This window comes from Equus przewalskii, chromosome 18 (genome assembly GCF_037783145.1).
Source record: "Equus przewalskii isolate Varuska chromosome 18, EquPr2, whole genome shotgun sequence".
In the NCBI taxonomy this organism is placed as follows: domain Eukaryota; kingdom Metazoa; phylum Chordata; class Mammalia; order Perissodactyla; family Equidae; genus Equus; species Equus przewalskii.
The window spans coordinates 8,154,598-8,173,199 of record NC_091848.1 but is presented as its reverse complement, the minus strand read 5'-3'; the positions used below and the strand labels follow the sequence as shown (position 1 = coordinate 8,173,199).

The 18,602-nt window shown below is 34.8% G+C and overlaps 1 long non-coding RNA gene across 2 annotated transcripts in view; it reads right to left on the bottom strand.

Annotated features, from left to right (window-relative positions):
• LOC139076975 (uncharacterized) overlaps positions 1 to 18,602 on the bottom strand; it is a 300,141-nt gene that overhangs the window by 92,384 nt on the left and 189,155 nt on the right. For both annotated transcript variants that reach the window (XR_011529061.1, XR_011529062.1), the window contains exons 3-4: positions 15,482 to 15,606; positions 14,784 to 15,049 (exon numbers count right to left, since the gene is read on the bottom strand). This is a non-coding gene — a long non-coding RNA (uncharacterized lncRNA). The remainder of the gene's footprint in view (positions 1 to 14,783; positions 15,050 to 15,481; positions 15,607 to 18,602) is intronic.

Here is an 18,602-nt window from a genome sequence, read left to right as displayed (position 1 = left end):
AAGGTCACATAATTACTCCCATTTAAATATAATCAAAACTGTGATGCAAAGACATTAAGTAACCTGTCCAAGTTAGTGGCGGGGTTAAATCAAAACTTTTCCCTGGAGTGAATTTAAGGATAAGGAGGTCACTATACGATGAAATAGAAGAAATAAGATGTAACTATGATGATCTGGTGTGGTCTATTAGAATAATCATAAACATATGAAACACTGAACAAAAGTAGAAGAAATTTATAATCCAAAAACATAGTGAAAGATTTTAATGCATATCTTAAAACTGATAGACTAAATACATTAAAAAATTAGAAAGGAGTCAAATATTTGAACCACACTCTTAACAAATAAGATATTCTATTCAATTAGAGCCCATACTTTCTTTTTCCTTCCTTAACTATGGTCCAGAAAGATGCACTCTAATTACAGGGAAGAAAGTATGTGTGAGAAGAGAGGGCAAAGAATGGGATGGAGAGGGGCAGCCTTTAGATATATTTGCAATGTTTTATTCTTTAAAAAAGAAAAGTGATCAGAAGTAAATATGATAAAAATCTTAACATTAAATCTAAGTGATGGGCATGTTAGTGACTGTAACATCATGCTTTTTAATTTTTTGGCTTTACCATATATTTAAAATAGTGACAGTTTCAAAAATAATAACTTAAAAATTCTTCTGAGGCAAACATCACTGGTATCTCTGACATCTAGAAGAAAGTTTTAGTTATAAAATATACTGCTTTTCTTGCACTCTGCTTGCCTGCTCAGGAAAGTTCTTTGCATCTGTTGCTTGCAGTTGTTGCCAGTGCAGCGGCCTCCTGGAGGAAGCTAAGGCTTTTACTTCTTTATTACTAGCCACACAGTTCCCATTCACCACTTTGGGTTCCAAACTGGCTTCTCAATTGGTTGTCCTTTTTGCCAAAACAAGGTGTGTGTGAGTGTGCGCGTGTGTGCAGATGTGTGTAGGATAGGGAAGGCAGGTGTGCAGGGGTGGAAAACAAGTGGGACAAACAGAAAACAACTAGAAGGTAAATTTAAATTCATCCCTATCTATAGTTACACTAAATTTAAGTAGTCTAAGCCTAATAGGTAGAGATTGACAGACTGGATAAAAAGGAGGACGCAACTATATATTGTTTTCCAGATATAACTATAAATATAAAAAATTAGGTAGAGAAAAAAAGGCTATGAAAAAAGATATACCATGCAAGCACTAAACATAAGAATCCTACTGTGGTTATAATAACATAAAACAAAGAAGACTTCCATGAAAAGATTATTAATGCGGATAGAGTCATTTTTACAATGAGAAACGTTCAATTCACCAAGAATAAATAACAATCCTAATGTTTAACGCTTAATTATAGAACGTTAAAATACATGCAGCAAAAACTTAACTAAAAGCAGATTTGAGGGCAGAAATAAATCCACAATCTTAGATATTTTTAACATCCCTCTCTAAGTGGACAACACAGACAAAAAATCAGTGTGTTGAAAATGTGATCAAAACTATCAAACCACTTGACCTAAGTATTAGAATGATAGCATACATAACAAGTTCTACCCAGCAACAGAAGAATACATATTCTCATCAGGCACAGATACAACATCCACAAAGAGTGGCCATATGGTGGACCATAAAATGAGTCTCAATAAAGTCCACAGTACTGAAGTATAGAGTATGTTCCCTGATCACAAGAGAATTAAATTTGAAATCAAGAAAAACAAGTCAGAAAATCCTCAAATAGGGATATTTCTGCAACACATTTTTAAATAAGAAGGAATCAAAAAGAGCAGAAGTAAAGTAGAACTTATGTTGAACTGAATGAAAATGGAAACACATGACAGGAAATACCAAGGTAAGAGAAAAGTAGAAATCAGTGTAATAGAAAACAAACAATAGAGAAAATTAACAAAGTCAAAATGTGTTCTTTCAAAGGATTAATAAAACTGGTAAATTCATAGGAAAACTGGACAAGAAAAGAGGGGAAAGAGAGAGAGAGGAAGAGAAGAGAGACAGAGAGAAAGAGAGAGAGAAAAATTTACCAATATGAGAAAGGAAAGAGGGAATAACCCACACAAATATTGTAGGAAGAATAATGAGATGTTACTTAAAATTCTTCCAATAAATTCAAGAACTTATATAAGATGCACAAACAACTTGGAAAATACAATTGAAAACCAACATGGGATGGTGGCAGAAAATTTGAGATTCCTATATATGTTGAAGATACTGAAATTATAATTAAGAACCTTTGCAAAAATAAACTCCAGACCTGGGTGACTTGAGTGATAAATTTTATAAAACGTGTAAGGAGAAATTAATAACAATATTACACAAATTCTTTCAGGAAATAGAGGAGGGGGTACTTCCCAACTGACTTTTTGAGGGCAGAATAACTCAGATATCAAAATCTAGCAAGGACATTTCCATAAAGGAACATTGTATACCAATACCTCTCACAAATATACACGCAAAACTCCTCAACAAAACGTTAGTAAATCAAATCCAGTAATACATAAAATAGATACTCCATCATGAAAATACCAGGCTTAACGGAGGGATTGAAGCTTGTTTTAGAACTTGGAAAACAGCTGGTACAATTCATCACATTATCAGAATAAAAATGAAAAGTTATATAATGATCTAAATAGAAGCAAAAAAAGGCATCTGACAACATTTAACATTCATTCATGATTTTAAAAAAATCTTTAGGAAGCTAGAAATAGAAGGAAACTTCCTCAACCTAAGAGGACATCTCTGACAAACCTACAGCTAACATAGCTACTGATAAAATATTTTGAACTTTCTCAGAAGATTGGAAACAAGACAAAATATTTGCTCTCACCACTTCTCTTCAACATTGTACTGGAGTTCTCAGCCAATGCAACAAGGCAAGGAAAAAAGTCATAAAATTTGGAAAGGAAGAAGTAAAATTTTTCATTCAGAGACAATTTGACATATACATAAAAATCCTAAAGTATATAAAATAATTAAGTGAATTTAGCAGGGTGTAAGGATACATAGTCAATATTAAACAAATTGTATTTTCATATATTAACAATACAAAATTGGAATATAAACATTTTATAAATATTTATTAGCATCAAAACAATCAAAAAGAAACAGGAATAAATGTAATAAAAATTGGACAAAAATTCAACAATGAAATCTACAAAACATTGCTGTGCAAAATTAAGGGGAACCTAAACACATGAACAGAAATACCACGCTCACAGATTTCAAGATTCAGTATTGTTAAGATAATTCTTCCCAAGTTGATTCATAGATTCAATGTAATCTCACCCCTCTGAATCCTAATAGGCTTTTTTTTGGGTAAAAAATTGACGAATTTATTTTCATAATTTACGTATTTACGTATAAATTTTGTAAAATTTGCAAAGGATCTAGAGTAGCCAAAATGATCTTGAGGAAGCAGAACAAAGTTGGAGGATTTACATTATCTGAATTCAAAAGCTATGTTAAATAGTAAAGAAGATACTTTTGTACTGGTGAGGGAGAGACAAATTGATCAATGGAACAGAAAAGCAAGTTCAGAAATAAACCCATATGTATATGTATATATATACGGCTGGCAATTTGACAAAGACTCCAAGGTAATTTCATGTTGAAAGGAAAATATTTTCAACAAATGGAACTGGAACAATTGGATGTCTGTACAGAAAACAATGAACAGCAACGAAAATGAAAAACCCAGTCTCTGCCTTCTGTTGTAGGGGAAAACAGCAGGTCAGTCTACCTCCTGTGTGTTTTTTTTACTATTCACCCAAAACACTTCACTTCTGACACTTCTAGTTACCAAATATGTGGGGGAGTCTCCCCAAAAGAACAAGCAAGCCTCCGACACCATCTGAGTGTCCTCCAATTTAACTCAGTTCTGATACTATCCACTCAGGGATTGCACCAGATCCCACAAGTAAGGTCTCAGTCCCACAAGACTGTCCCCTTCTCATCCCCATTTCAGATGCCAGTCACAAGCCCAGGTTATCATCTGTGCTTCTGATCAATTGCCTATAGATCAGAGGTTCCAATGATCCCGTCCTCAGGTTTGATTAATTTGCTAGAGTTGCTCACAGAACTCAATTATATTTACCAGTTTATTAAGAGATATGATAAAGGACAGATGAACAGGGGCCTGCCTGGTGGCACAGCAGTTAAGTTCGCACGTTCCGCTTCTCTGCGGCCCGGGTTTGCTGGTTCAGATCACAGGTGCAGACATGGCACCGCCTGGCAAAAGCCATGCTGTGGTAGGCATCCCACGTATTCAGTAGAGGAAGATGGGCATGGATGTTAGCTCAGGGCCAGTCTTCTTCAGAAAAAAGAGGAGGATTGGCAGTGGTTAGCTCAGGGCTAATCTCCCTCAAAAAAAAAAAGGACAGATGAACAGCCAGATGAAGAGATACATGGGGCCATGTCTGGAAGATTCTTGAGCACAGGAGCTTCTGTCCCTGTGTAGTTGGGGTGTGTCCCCCTCCTGGTGTGCATGTGTTCCCCAGTCCAGAAGCTCTCCTAACCCCATACTATTGGAATTTGATAGAGGTTTTCTCAGGTAGGTATGATCAATTATTAATTCCATTTCTAGTGGCTCTCTCCTCTCTGTAGGATGAGGGGTGGGGCTGAAAATTCCAAGCTTCTAATCATGGCATGGTCTTTCTGGTTATTAGCCCCCATTCAGGAACCATCCAAGATCCACCCAGAGTCACCTCATTAGAATAAAGATGCTCCTAATGCTCTTATCACTTAGGAATTTACAATGGTTTTAAGAGCCCTGTGTCAGGAACTGGGGACAGAGACCAACATACTTGTTTCTTATTATTTCATATCAACACATACTGCACTTTATACAAAAATTAATTTGAGTGGAGCACAGATGACATGTTAAAACTAAAACTATAAGGCTTCTGAAAGAAGGCATAGGAACATATCTTTGCAACTTTGAAATAGGAAAAATAAATAAATGAATAAGACAAAAAACAGTAACCAAAAAACAAATAGATAAATTAAAAATTCATGAAAATTTAAAAATTTTGTTCATCAAAAGACACCATTAACTAAAAACTTGCAGAGTGCACAAAAAGAAAATGACAAATCAATCTCATTTATGAATATTAATGCAAATTTCCCAAATATTACCCAGAAGCACACTAAAAGTTTTATTATCATAACCAAGCACAGTTTATTTCTGTAGTGCAAGATTGGTTCAGTATTATGAAGTCTATTAAAGTAATTCATCAGAATAATAGATATAAAGAGAAAAATCATATCTCCATAAATGGCAAAAAGGAATTTGACAAAATTTAATAGCTAACCTTGCTGAAAATATTGAGTAAAATAGGAATCAGTGGGTATATCTTTAAAATCATGTCAGTCATGTAATGCAAGGATGCTCACAGGCATTGCTACAATTTAGCACTGTACTGGAGGGATTAGCCAAAGAAATTAAACAAGGGAAAGATACTAAAGTTACAAAAACTGGCATAGAGGACGTAATACTCTCATTATTTGCATATGCTAACTGTATGTCTGGAATATAGCAGAGAACAAACTGCACACCTACTATAAGTAATAAAATAATGTGATAACATATTACAGTACAAAATTAATATACAGAAATCAATGGCCACCTTGTCATACAAAATCATTATCAATTAGAAGATATAGTGGAAAAAAAGACTGAAAGTCATAACACATTCTTGTATAAGAAGCCCCATCTTCAAAAAAGTATCAATTCTCCCTTACCTATTTTTCAAATTTAACATTACCCAACAAAAAGACCACACACACATAAATTTGGATAAGCTGAATCTAAATTTCACATGAAAAATTAAATAAAGAAAAATAATTAGGAAAATCCTGAAGGATGACAGTTGAAGTAGGATGTCATAGCCCATCTTCAATGTGGCCCTCAGTGATCCTAATTACACCATTCTGAAGGCCCCTCCCATGGTGAATAGGGCCAACCTGTATTATCAATTGAATATGTAGTTATAGTCAGCACTCCATATCCATGACTTCTGCACCTGCAGATTCAACCAACCATGAATTGAAGGGCCCACGATGGTTGTGTCTATACTGAACATGTACAGATTTTTCTTTCTTGTCATTTTATTTCCTACACAATACAGTATGATGACTGTTTGCATGGCATTTACATCATACTAGGTATTATAAGTAATCCAGACTGTTTAAAGCATACCGGAGGATGTACATAGGTTACATGCAAATACTATGCCATTTTACATAAGGGACTTGAGCATCTACAAATTTTAGTATCTGCAGTTGTGGGGGTGGGGGATTGGTCCTGGAACCAATCCCCCATGGATACCAAGGGATGACTATACAATGATGTGTGACATCCAAGAATATTTCACAGGAGACTGATACTTCCTCCTTGCTCCCTTTTGGATCACTATCTCTCAGGGAAGTCAGCCATCATGTTGTGAGAACACTCAAGCAGCCCAATGGAGAAATACAGGTGATAAAGAACTGAGGCCCTATGGCAACAGCTGATACTAACTTCCTAATTATATGAGAATCAATTTGAATACGGATTCTGCAGCCTCAGTCAAACCTTAAGATGGCTGCACTACTGGGCAACACCTTGACTGAAACCTCTTGAGACTCTGAGTCAAGCAATTTCCTCTGGAATTTCAGACCCACAGACACCGTGTGAGATAAAAATTTGGTAATTGTTTTAAGTCAGTATGTTTTGAGGGTCATTTTCTATATGGCGATAACTTGTAAAAAAAAAAAGTGGGTGTAGCCCTAATATATATTCAGTATTTCATAAAGTCTCAATAATTAAAATGGTTTGGGATTTGCTGCAGCATTTCATAAACCTCTGAAACTTTACACGTGGGAAAACAAAACACTCTAAACAGTTAAAAAACAAATGATAGCACTTTTGGTTTTAGCTGACATGTCTTGGAAGTTGTCACTGCGGTCATCACAGTAAGTAAAACACTGAACAATCAACATTAATGACTGTTCTTGGACCCATAAGCGAAATGTGGTTACTGGTTAATTGCCACCCAGAAATCTGGTGAGACAAGTAAATATAGAGAATCACAGCTAAGATCAGCTTACATGGAACCAAAGTGGCTGGAGCCATAAACTGATAGGAAAACGAATAATAATTTTGACAAAGTGTTGAAAGCTGAGTGCAGACTATTATGAGTGTGAGAAATGTCTGGGGTCACTGTCTTAGGAAGACTCCTATGCTTTTGTGTGTTTTACCTCCCAAACTCTACCAGATTATCAAAGAAAAGCTAAGAAAAATTCCCTCGGGTCCCTGGCAGGAATAGGGGCAAAAAATTTTTAAAATATACCCAGAGCATTCTCCATAACAAAGTCCTTTTCTCTAGGGGAAAAGACCTTACCAGAGCCCTGCATCATCTAGCAGGGAGACCATTTACCCAACTACAGCCCCTTTAGTCTTGCAGTCTCACCTAAGCGAGGGTGGGGAAAGTTAAGAAATACTTGTGAAGGTCACAGCCCCATGATATAGGCCCAGTAAAAGATTGAGATTAAATCATAAGATTATAGAATGCTTTCTCCCCACTTCTGCCATATTGGCAGTGGATTACAAAGGAAAGACCTACAGCGCCAGATTCCATTTAAAGAGAAGTTCTTTGAGAAACTCAAAGACAACAGGAGAGACGAAAACAAGGACACTAGAGGTATTTGAAGCATCTGGTACATATAGCAACAGCAAACATTTAAAACAACCCAACCTCTAGCCAGATTAACTATGCTAAAGGCCCATTTAGCTTAGTTCCTATTGTCTAATACATCATGTCTGGCTTTCAAAAAAACATTACAAGCCATGCAAAAAGGCAAGAAAAAATGCAGTCTGAGAAAAAAAACAAGCATCCAATATGACATGTTTCAGAATTACCAGATAGGGAATTTAAAACAATTATGATCAATATGTTAAGGGCTCTAATGGAAAGGATTGACAACATGCAAGAACAGATGTGCAATGTAAACAAAGAAATGGAAATGTTAAGAAAGAATCAAAAGGAGATGCTAAAAATCATCTCAATGAAAATGATTATAGACCTAAATGTAAAATGCAAACTGATAACTTTTAGAAGAAAACGTAGGAGGAAAATCTACATTACCTTAAGTTTGGCAATGGGTTTTTAGACACAACACAGAAGGCATGATCCATAAAGTAAAAATTTAATGAAATTAAAAATTGCTCTGTAAAAGACACTGTTAAGGGAATGAAAAGGAAAGCCATAGACGGGAGAAAATATCTGCAAAACATACCTGATGAAGGACTGTTATCCAAAATATATGAAGAAATCTTAAAACTCAACAATAACAAAACAAACACCACAATTTAAAAAACGGGCAAAAGATCTAAATCGACACCTCACTAAAGAAGATACACCAATGGCAAATAAACATATGAAAAGATGTTCAACATTGTGATTAAGGAATTGCAAATCACAACAGTCAGACATAACTACACACTCATTAAGAATGGATAAAATGCAAAAATTTGACAGTACCAAATGCATTCAAGGTTTCAGAGCAACTCCTTTCACTGCTGATGGAGATGCAAAATGGTATAGTCACTTTGGAAGACAGTTTGGAAGTTTCTTACAAAACACTTGCTGTACAATTCAGCAATCATCTTCCCAGGTATTTACCCAAATTATCTGAAAGCATGTCTACATAAAAACCTGCACACAAATGTTTATAGCAGCTTTACTCATAATCACCAAAAATTGAAGTTAACCAAGACGTCCTTCTATAGGTGAATAGTTAGACTGTAGTATATCCATACAATGGAACATTATTCAGCATTAAAATAGAAGTGAACTACCAGTCTACAAAAAAAAAACAGTTGGACCTTAAATGCATATTGTTAAGTGAAAGAAGCAAGTCTGAAAAAGCTATATACTATATGATTTCAATTATATATCCTTTTGGAAAATGCAAAACTATAGAGACGGTACAAAGATCAGTGGTTTGTAGGGGTTCTGGGAGGAGAAGATTAAATAGATGAAGTTTATGAAATTTTTTAGGCAGTGAGAATATTCTGTATAATGTATTGTTGGATATAAAATTATGTATTTGTCAAAACCCATCAAACTTTAAAGCACAAAGGTGAACCTTAATGTATGCAAATTAAAAAAAATCATTTAGGTGGTTGGGGAACCCCAGAAACAAAGACTATGAGAAGAGAATCTGACTGTATTACAAATGCATGAAACGACCTCACTAAAGGAGACAAGGAGAAAAACTGCTGACCTAAGTAACTCTGGAAATGAGTTGAGTCTGTAAAACTAAAGGCAATAGGACTACACATACGCACTGTACTTTAGTTCTTATCGGGGTACCAGTTAACAATTTTGATACTTCTATACATATATTGGAATTGAATAATTAAGTAAATGGATGGTAGATTGTGGAAGCCAAGTTTTTCACTGTTAGAGTGAGAATTTATAGCTAAGCAAGGGGAGGGGGGTAGAATGACCCATGTGGTAATACATTAGAGTTGGAGACACCTGTATGAACTCATGTTTAATTAATATGGATATGAATAGTTACATATAGAAAGAACACACACACACACACACACACAGGAAGTAGTACACACTCACATATTTCCTTGCTCTGTCAGCTGAGACGGACTGAAGCCAACACTGCCCTCACATAAAGCACACATAGTGCCCAGAATTTGATTTCTAATATCGTTCTACAAAAAAGGACCCAAGACTCTTTGAAGGAGTGGCTGACTCTAGGACTGGAAAAGTAAATATATAAGATGACACTAGAGCATCTTGGAGTGTTAGCAAGTGACGAAATTCTCAAAGAAACCAACCAGACGTTAATGAGGTTATGTCGAAAAGACACAGGAGCCAAGTGAAAGAGCTCTCAATGGACAAAATTTTTTGAGCAACAAAATATATAAAGTAGTATTGGACTATAACCCAATGTACAAAATAAAATTTATATTTCATACTGATATAAGTAAATGAATAAATACATTAAGGGAGTATAATAAATACGTCTTCCATGCAGAAAAATTCCAAATGATTTACGTAGATACTTCCTCCTTGAGTAAGGGGAGCATAACTCCTCATGCTTAAATATTAGTTGGGCATAGTGACTTTCTTCTAAAGAATATGCTACGGAAAAAGGGTGGGGTGGGACAGTAACTTTATAAGGGAGAAACCTACAAACACTACCTCAGCCAGGTGATCAAGGTCAATATCAACTGTGATGAATCATGCGACAGTATATACTCTTGACATGATGTGATGAAAATGGTACTTTATCTCTGTGATCTTCCTCTCCAAACCCATAACTTCAATCTAGTCATAAAAAAATCAGAAAATTCCAACAGAGGGATAGCATATAAAATATCTGAATAGTACTCTTCAAAACAGTCAAGGTCAACGAAAACAAGGAAAATCCGACAAACTTTCATAGTCAAGAAGAGTCTGCTATGGACTTTTTGTCTCCCCAAATTCACATGTTGAAGCTTGAATCCCCAATGTGACAGTATTTGGAGGTGGGGCCTTTGGGAGGTAATTGGTTTTAGATGCAGTCATGAAGGTGGAGCCCCCATGATGGGATAAATGCCCTTAAAAACAGAGGAAGAGACAAGAGGTCTCTCTTTCTGAGTGCATGCACCAGGAAAGGCTGTAACCAGGAAGAGGGCTCTCATCAAGAACCCCACACTACTGGCACCCTTATCTCAGTCTGCTAGTCTCCAGAATTGTGAAAAATAAATGGATGTTGCTTAAGCCACCTGGTCTATGGTATTTGATCATAGCAGCCTGAACTGACTAAGAGCCTAAGGAGGCCTGATGACTGAAGGTAATATGGTAGCGTGGATGGAATCCGGAAACAGAAAACCAAAACTGAACCAAACAAACCAAAAAACCCATTAGATAAAAACTAAGGAAATCCGAAGAAAATATGGCCTTGAGTTAATAATAATATATCAATATTAATTCATTAATTATAATAAATGTAACATTCTAATGTGAGATATTAATAAGGGAAACTGAGTGTAAGATATCCAAGAACTCTCTGTACTATCTCCTTAATTTTTCTGTAAGTCTAAGACTGTTCTAAAAAATAAGATCTACTTTAAAAAACAAAATCCTGAAAAAAAATTCAAATCACATTGCATTCAAGGGTCAATCTCCTGAATATATAAAAAGAATTCCTAGGGGCCAGCCCGTGGCCTATTGGTTAAGTTTGTGTGCTCCGCTTCGGTGGGCCAGGGTTTCACCAGTTCAAAACCTGGGCATGGACATGGCAGTGCTCATCAAGCATGCTGACGCGGCATCCCACATGCCGCAACTAGAAGGACCCACAACCAAAAATACACAACTGTGTACCGGGGGGCTTTGGGAGAAAAATGAAAAAAAAACCTTAAAAAAAAAAAGAATTCCTAGATGGTTATATTAAAAAAAAGACCAATGGTCCAATTTCTAAAAATAGGCAAATGTTATGAACAGAAAAGGAAGTATAAATTGGTCCTGAAAAAATGGAAAAGTGCTCACCCTAATATCTAATAAGAAAAATTAACATTAGTGCTATAATGAGATAACATTTTTTGTCCTATTTGGGGATAAAATCTAAATGTTTGCCAACATATTTTGTTAGCAGGGCTATGCGCAAATAAAGACTCTCGGACATTGCTGGTGGAACTGCATATTAAAAATCATAAAAAAGGGTAGTTGGAAACATCTATCAAAATTACAAAGGCAGTCACATTTTCACCCAGTAACCTGACTTCTAGGAATTTATCCTATAGATATACTTGCATATGATTTTCTGTCCAAGATTATTTACTGCAGTATCGGTTAGAACAAAAAGAAAAGTTTGGAAGCAAAATGATTTTGCATTAGTAGATCATTGACAAAAAAATTATGGTTCATCTATGGAACGGGATATTATGAAGCTGAAATGTATTACACTGTAAAGTTTAAGAGCACAGATTGTGGTGAGACAAACAGGTTCAAATCCCTACTTTACCCCTTGATATTTGTGAGATTTGGAGCAAGATTCATAAACAGGTCTTCTTCATCTATAAATTAGGATGAAATAAATACACATTTCCTAGTGTGGTGTTCAAAAATATACTATTACATATGTCTTGACATATGTAAAACACTTAAAACATTTAAAATACTGCTTTGCGTATGCTAATTACCATAAAAATGTTGACTATTCTGATTCAGCTGTAAAACAGAAATGAAGACATTCTCTGATTTTGACATGAAATGATCTCGAAGATATAATGTTAAGTTAAAACAAAATATATATAAAACAGTGTGTGACCACCATTAATATATGAAGAAAAAAATAATATATATTAACTCGTACTTGCTACTATTTGCATAAAGAAAATCTAGAAGCAGGCACCCACACACAAATAAATGTGGTTATCTACAGATAAGGGGCAGGAGACTTGTAAAGGCAAGATGGGGGAGTTTTTACTGTACAGTTTTTTATACTACTTTTTTTTAAAAAAACTATTTGAACAGTTTACCTATTGAAGATGATATTAAATTCATAATACAAATATTTATAAGTATAAATATATATAAGGCAGATAACAATAAGGAGTTAGACACTTGAAATTCTGTATCACATTTAATATTTATATCCATCAAATGCGGTAGGTTCTATTTTCCCCAATACACTAAGGAATTGAGACTCAGAGAATTAGGTAATTTTTCTAATGCTATAAAAATAGATTATCGTTCAAGTCCAGATCTCTGACTTCAAGGTCTATGGTCTTAACCACTGTCCTCTTCCTGATTTGAAAGGCACATGCATAACAAGTCAGAATGACACATCGGGTAACGGAAAATGCCCTGGGGAGCCAAGTGCTGGTCCTAGCTCCACTACCTCCCTGGGCGTCTCTTTTCTCATTATTAAAGTGGTTGTTTTGGGCTAGTGGGTCCCTAAGCCTCCTTATAACCATAATATCTTGTAAATTCTTTGTCTCTTTAAATATAAATTCCCTGGCACAAATCTTATGTAAAGAACAGTAAACACTAACCTATTTTGAAATATATAATGTCATTATAACATTAAATATTATTAAATATTAAAATTTAACATCACATGTTATAGGTAATATTTCTTAATTTTAACTAATTAGGTTCCCATCACCATTAAACAATTGAAATATTTAACTCATATTTCTGAATTGATAAAACATTTTGTTATATTTCTGAAAATATTAAAATAATATTTCAAATTGTTACATATATAATTTAAATTCTATTTAATATTATTTGTAATTTACCTGCTATTATTAATTGCAACATTCTTGATTGTTAATTTTAGTTATTTATAACTTTAAGATAAAGATTGCTATGGAATATGGATTTATTCTGAAACAGGCCAGTATTTCTCACTCAAGGGGTACTTTTTAAAAATGCAGATTCTGAGTCCTAATTCCTGAAGATTCTTTGTCAGTAGGACTAGGATGGGATTGAGGATTTTTTTCAACAAGTGATTAACGCAGTAGTCCTTTGAAAAGACTTTGAGCAACATTGTTACAGAACGCCTCAAAGGAGGAAGCAAAACTCTCCCTTCTAGCCTAACACACAACTAATATACTTTTCACTTCAATGTATGGCACCTGAGGAAGGTTTATGATTGTGTGTCACGTGAAATTTTTGCTAATATTAAGGTGTCACAACTAAAAACAAAATATTAACACTGAACTAGACATTGGTATCTATCACACCAGCACTCGGAACATGATTCCCCCTGGCCAACTGATATTTGTATAAACAAAAGGCTTTCTATTTTTTTCTTACATGATAGAGAGGGCTATATCTGACTCATTTTTGTTTTAAACAGTCATTGATTTTTGTTGGTTGTTATTTTTAAATTGAAAGACAGATGAGGAATCATATTCAATTGAGTGCAATTTCTGAATTCAATAGTGTAATAAATCAGATAAAAAAGACAAAATAAAGATTTCCATTTCTCAGCAGAGATATATAAAACTGGGTATTCAAAAAACCATACTATATCATGTCAAATATAATCCACAAGGAATAGTGATCTCCATTCATATTCTCTGTCATGTCTACTTTTTCATGGTGCTGGTAGATAGTAAAATATGTCTAATAACACCATCAGCTACAAGAGATTAAAAAGAAAACTATGTAAAATTGAAATATGTCTAATCCCTCATGGCTGTCTACTTTGTGGCTTTAAGATTTGCGCTTTAATCTTTTCTAAGGGTTGTTGAGTGCCATTGTATACTGCCTTTAGAATTTGAATTGCCTTCCTAAAAAGAGAAAAATGAAATGACTCGTATTTAAAAATGTGTTTTCAATAAGTGACTTTAGCTTCCTAGAGTTTAAAGCTATGCCATATTTAGGGTTTTCTAACATTGTGAATCCCTCCCTTTGCCAGCAACTTCAAAATGGGAGTTGAGACCCAAAGGTGGATTAAAGAGCAATCACAGGTATCACATAGTATTGGAAAAGTTTACTGGATGAGATTTTTAACGCTCCCAATTTTCAGTTTGTAGTTGACTTCTATCAGTTTGTGGATAATTCCTGGCATATAATTTTCTCAAAATAATAATAATTACTATTATTATTATACCACAAAAACGGCTTGCCGCACCACAAAATTTGGTAACCAAAATATGATTGAAAGCAAAATAAATCCTTAACATAATTTCTGGAGAAGACACCAATAGAGTAATTTATATTTTTAATTAAAGCAGAAGGTCATAAAATTTCTTTTCTTTTCTTACTCTCATAAGCAGGATAGAGTCTCCTCAAAATTCTCTTTTCTTCTCAGAAGCACATTTTCCCTTGCGCAGATTCTTGTCTCTCTAGTCCATTTCCTCTTTATCTGATTATGCTGAGCATGGTAATGATTTTCCCCCATTAGTACCTCCAGTGCAAGTCGAGCTATCCCTCTGATGTAGACATGACTCAGAGCAAATCAATTAAAGATGCAACTCTCCAGCTCTCTCCAGTGCTGTGCTTTGTACGGTGAGGCTAGCTAACAACAATTCTGGTGGTAGAGAAAAGAAATGAAAAATTGAAAAGCCTGAGTAGACAAAGGTAAATTCTCCTTAGTGGCCATGGGAAGGAATTAAACATTGATACACATGTGCAAACCTTTTTCCCAGTCATCTTTCACCGAGTCAAATCAGTGCAGTATTCTACAAAGAGTGAGAAATTGCCAACCAATGAGAGCCAGTGATCATTTACATCCAGAGCCCAACACTGACTCTTTTCACTCTCTTGTTCTACGTGTAGGGCAGGATTCCTTTCTGATAACCCAGCAGTGATATGTGGCTTCCATTGGCTGCATGTGTCCATCAGGAACTCTTCTGGCTAATCTAATCAATTCCCAGGAAACAAGCACTTGTAAGTTAGGATTCAATAACTGTCAGTCATGGCGACTGTGCTTCTGGCTAGAGAAGGAAGATGGAATATTTACCGAGTCATGTTTTTCATGTGTGAATTCAGCCATAAGATGTCTCTTGGTGCTTCAGCTGAAGTCAGCCTCTGAAGGTCCAGGCAGACAGGAGAGTCTCAGTTACTTCTGCTTATCCATTCTGGTATCTACAAAATACCAAAGAACAGCAATCATTTGTGTGACTGGCTCTAACACAATCTTTCATCTGAACACTAGACTGGCTTCCAGGTAATGTTTCATAAACCAGAGTTGTAAAAAAAAAATTAGTTAACTGAATCATGCCCAGCATATATTTTAATAATGTTGAACAGAAAATATCAGAATACATTGCATGTATTAAGTGTAGAATTGTTCATTGAATATTTTCTTTCAGTTGTGTGTGCATATGTATAACGTATGTTTGTGTATGATGGATCCCGACGTAAAATGGATTACTTTTGTGGGTCATAATCTAAAAAGTTTGAAAATCTAAAAAGTCTAAGGGTCTCATGATTAGGTTTGAATAATCCATATTTTCTAGTCCAGGAGGAAAGTGTCTATATACAACCTGACTTCAAAGAGCTGTGGCAAAATTTTTATCACTTCTGGATCCCTTGGTCTATTCTGATTTATTTTTTCTGGGTTTCATTTGTTTGCTTTACTCTCCCAAAGCTGCCATAGACCTCCCTATCTCTCTCTCTTCTCCCTTCTCTGTGTGTCTCTCTCTCATTCTTTCCATAGGCTATTTTTTAGAGCAGTTTTAGGTTCATAGCAAAATTGAGTGGAAAGCACAGAGAGTTCCCATATGCCTTTCCCCCACATTCAGAGTCTCCCTATCAACATCTCCCACCAGACTGATGTGTTTGTTACAATCAATGAACTGACATTGACACATCATCAACCCAAATCCGTAGTTTACATTAGAGTACACTCTTAGTGTTGCACATTCTGTGGGTTGTGAAAAATGTATAACATACCCACCATTATATTATCATACCGATTAGTTTCACTGCCTTAAAAATCCTCTGTGCTCTGCCTATTCATCCGTTCCTCTTCCCAGCCCCTGGCAACCGCTGATCTTTTTACTGCCTCCATAGTTTCACTTTTTCCAGAACATCATACAGGTGGAATCATACAGCATGTACCTTTTCAGGTTAACCTCTTTCATTTAGCAATGTGCATTTAAAGTTCCTCCATGTCTTTTCATGGCTTGATAGCACTGTATTATAAACTGTGGTATAAGTAGACAAGGAAATACTTTTATCCATTCAGATACTGAAGGACATCTTGGTTGCTTCCAAGTTTTGTAAATTATGAATAAACTTGCTGTAAACATGTGTGTGCAGCTTTTATGTGGACATAAGTTTTCAGCTTATTTGGGTAAATAACAAGGAGCACAACTGCAGGATTATAGGGTAAGCTTATGTTTAGTTTTGTGAGAAACTGCCAATCTCTCTTCAAAAGTGGCTGTACTATTTTCATTTTCATTTTCAGAAGCAATGAATTAGAGTTCCTGTTGCTCCCCATCCTCGGCAGCATTTGGTGTTGTCAGTGTTCCAGGATTTGGCCATTCTAATAGGTAAATAGTACTATCTCACTGCTGTTTTAATTTGCATTTTCCTGATGGCATGTGATGTGGAGCATCTTTTCATATGCTTATTTGCCATATGTTTATCCTCTTTAGTGAAGTGTCTATTTAGATCTCTTGCCCCTTTTTACAATTGGGTTGTTCATTTTCTTATTGTTGTGTTTTAAGGCTTCTTTGTATATTTTGGATAACGGTCCTTTATCAGATATGTATTTTGCAAATATTGTCTCCCATTCTGTGGCTTGTCTCCTCATACTTTTGATAGACATCTCTTTTTGTTCCTAGTAAAACGAGTTTCTCCAAAAGCACGGATTACAGCAACTGCTTAGGTTGCTGAAGGAGCCGAAGAGACGTTTTTCTTTTCCTTTGTTTTTCTTCTTTTAGATTTGTGATTATAAGCAGTTCAGCACTGATATCTTCAATGTCCAAATATTTGTAATTCTTCCAGCTGTGCTCTAACCATCTGTGTCCCACCTTTGCTGGGTTCTTCACAAGCACAGGGACTGTAGATGCAGTCCCTCCACACTGAATACCTAGCTGAAACTTTTCCCTCTTTCTGTTGATATATGGTTATGAATTCAATACATATACCTCGGGTACTCCACTCTGTTGAGTAATCTTTTCAAGTGTTGAGTCTGTAAGCCTATTCAATTCCATTATTCTGATCACTGAACTCCCAGTGACAGAAAATAAGCAGTAAAAATGCGCAGTGAGGAAAAACGAGGCTTGGGAACTCTCTGTGAATTTAATTACCGATATTTATTGTAACTTAACCCACAGGGAGAGATTTCAATACATTATCTCATTTGTTCTCAAATTACCCTTAGTATATTAAGGATTTGAATAATATACCTAAGCTATGTGTTATATTATTTCTCAACTTTTAAAAATTGGCTGTTAAAGTAATCTTGTGTGTGTGTATGTTTTCAAATTATGTCACGTCAAAAGCTTTTTGACATAGGCACAAAACAAATATAAAATATATAATGTATTATAAACTAAAGAGGTATTTTTCACTTGCCCTTTGATATTTTCTGTCATTTATTTGATAATTTTAATTATTTGGCTAATAGGCTTTATTTGTAAATTAAATAATTATGTTCACAATGAAACAATTCCAGTAAAAGTTTATCCCAAGTAAACTTATTATAATCATTGTAACTGACTTGGCCATGAGGAATCTGCACTCAATCATATTTTAATGTATAACATACTATATATTTATTATATAGTATTTATTATACATAATAGATATATAATATATAATACTAATAAAAGTATTATTTATAAACTATAATTAATGATGTTTTGAGCATATTTAAATAGAATTACCAGTTGTGTCAAGTAAGTTTAGAAAATGGTAATGGTATGAGAGAATGACATTAATTCACTTACGAATTTATATTTAAACTTTGGTGATTTTTTTATAAAAATATGTTAGGATAAAAGTAAAATGCATTAATAAACACTATAGCCATTGAATGTTCATGTGGAATATTTTAAATAATATTCCTACAATCAGTAATAGAGAATAATAAAATCAGGACACATTTTATTTCTGAACTGTGTTTTCTA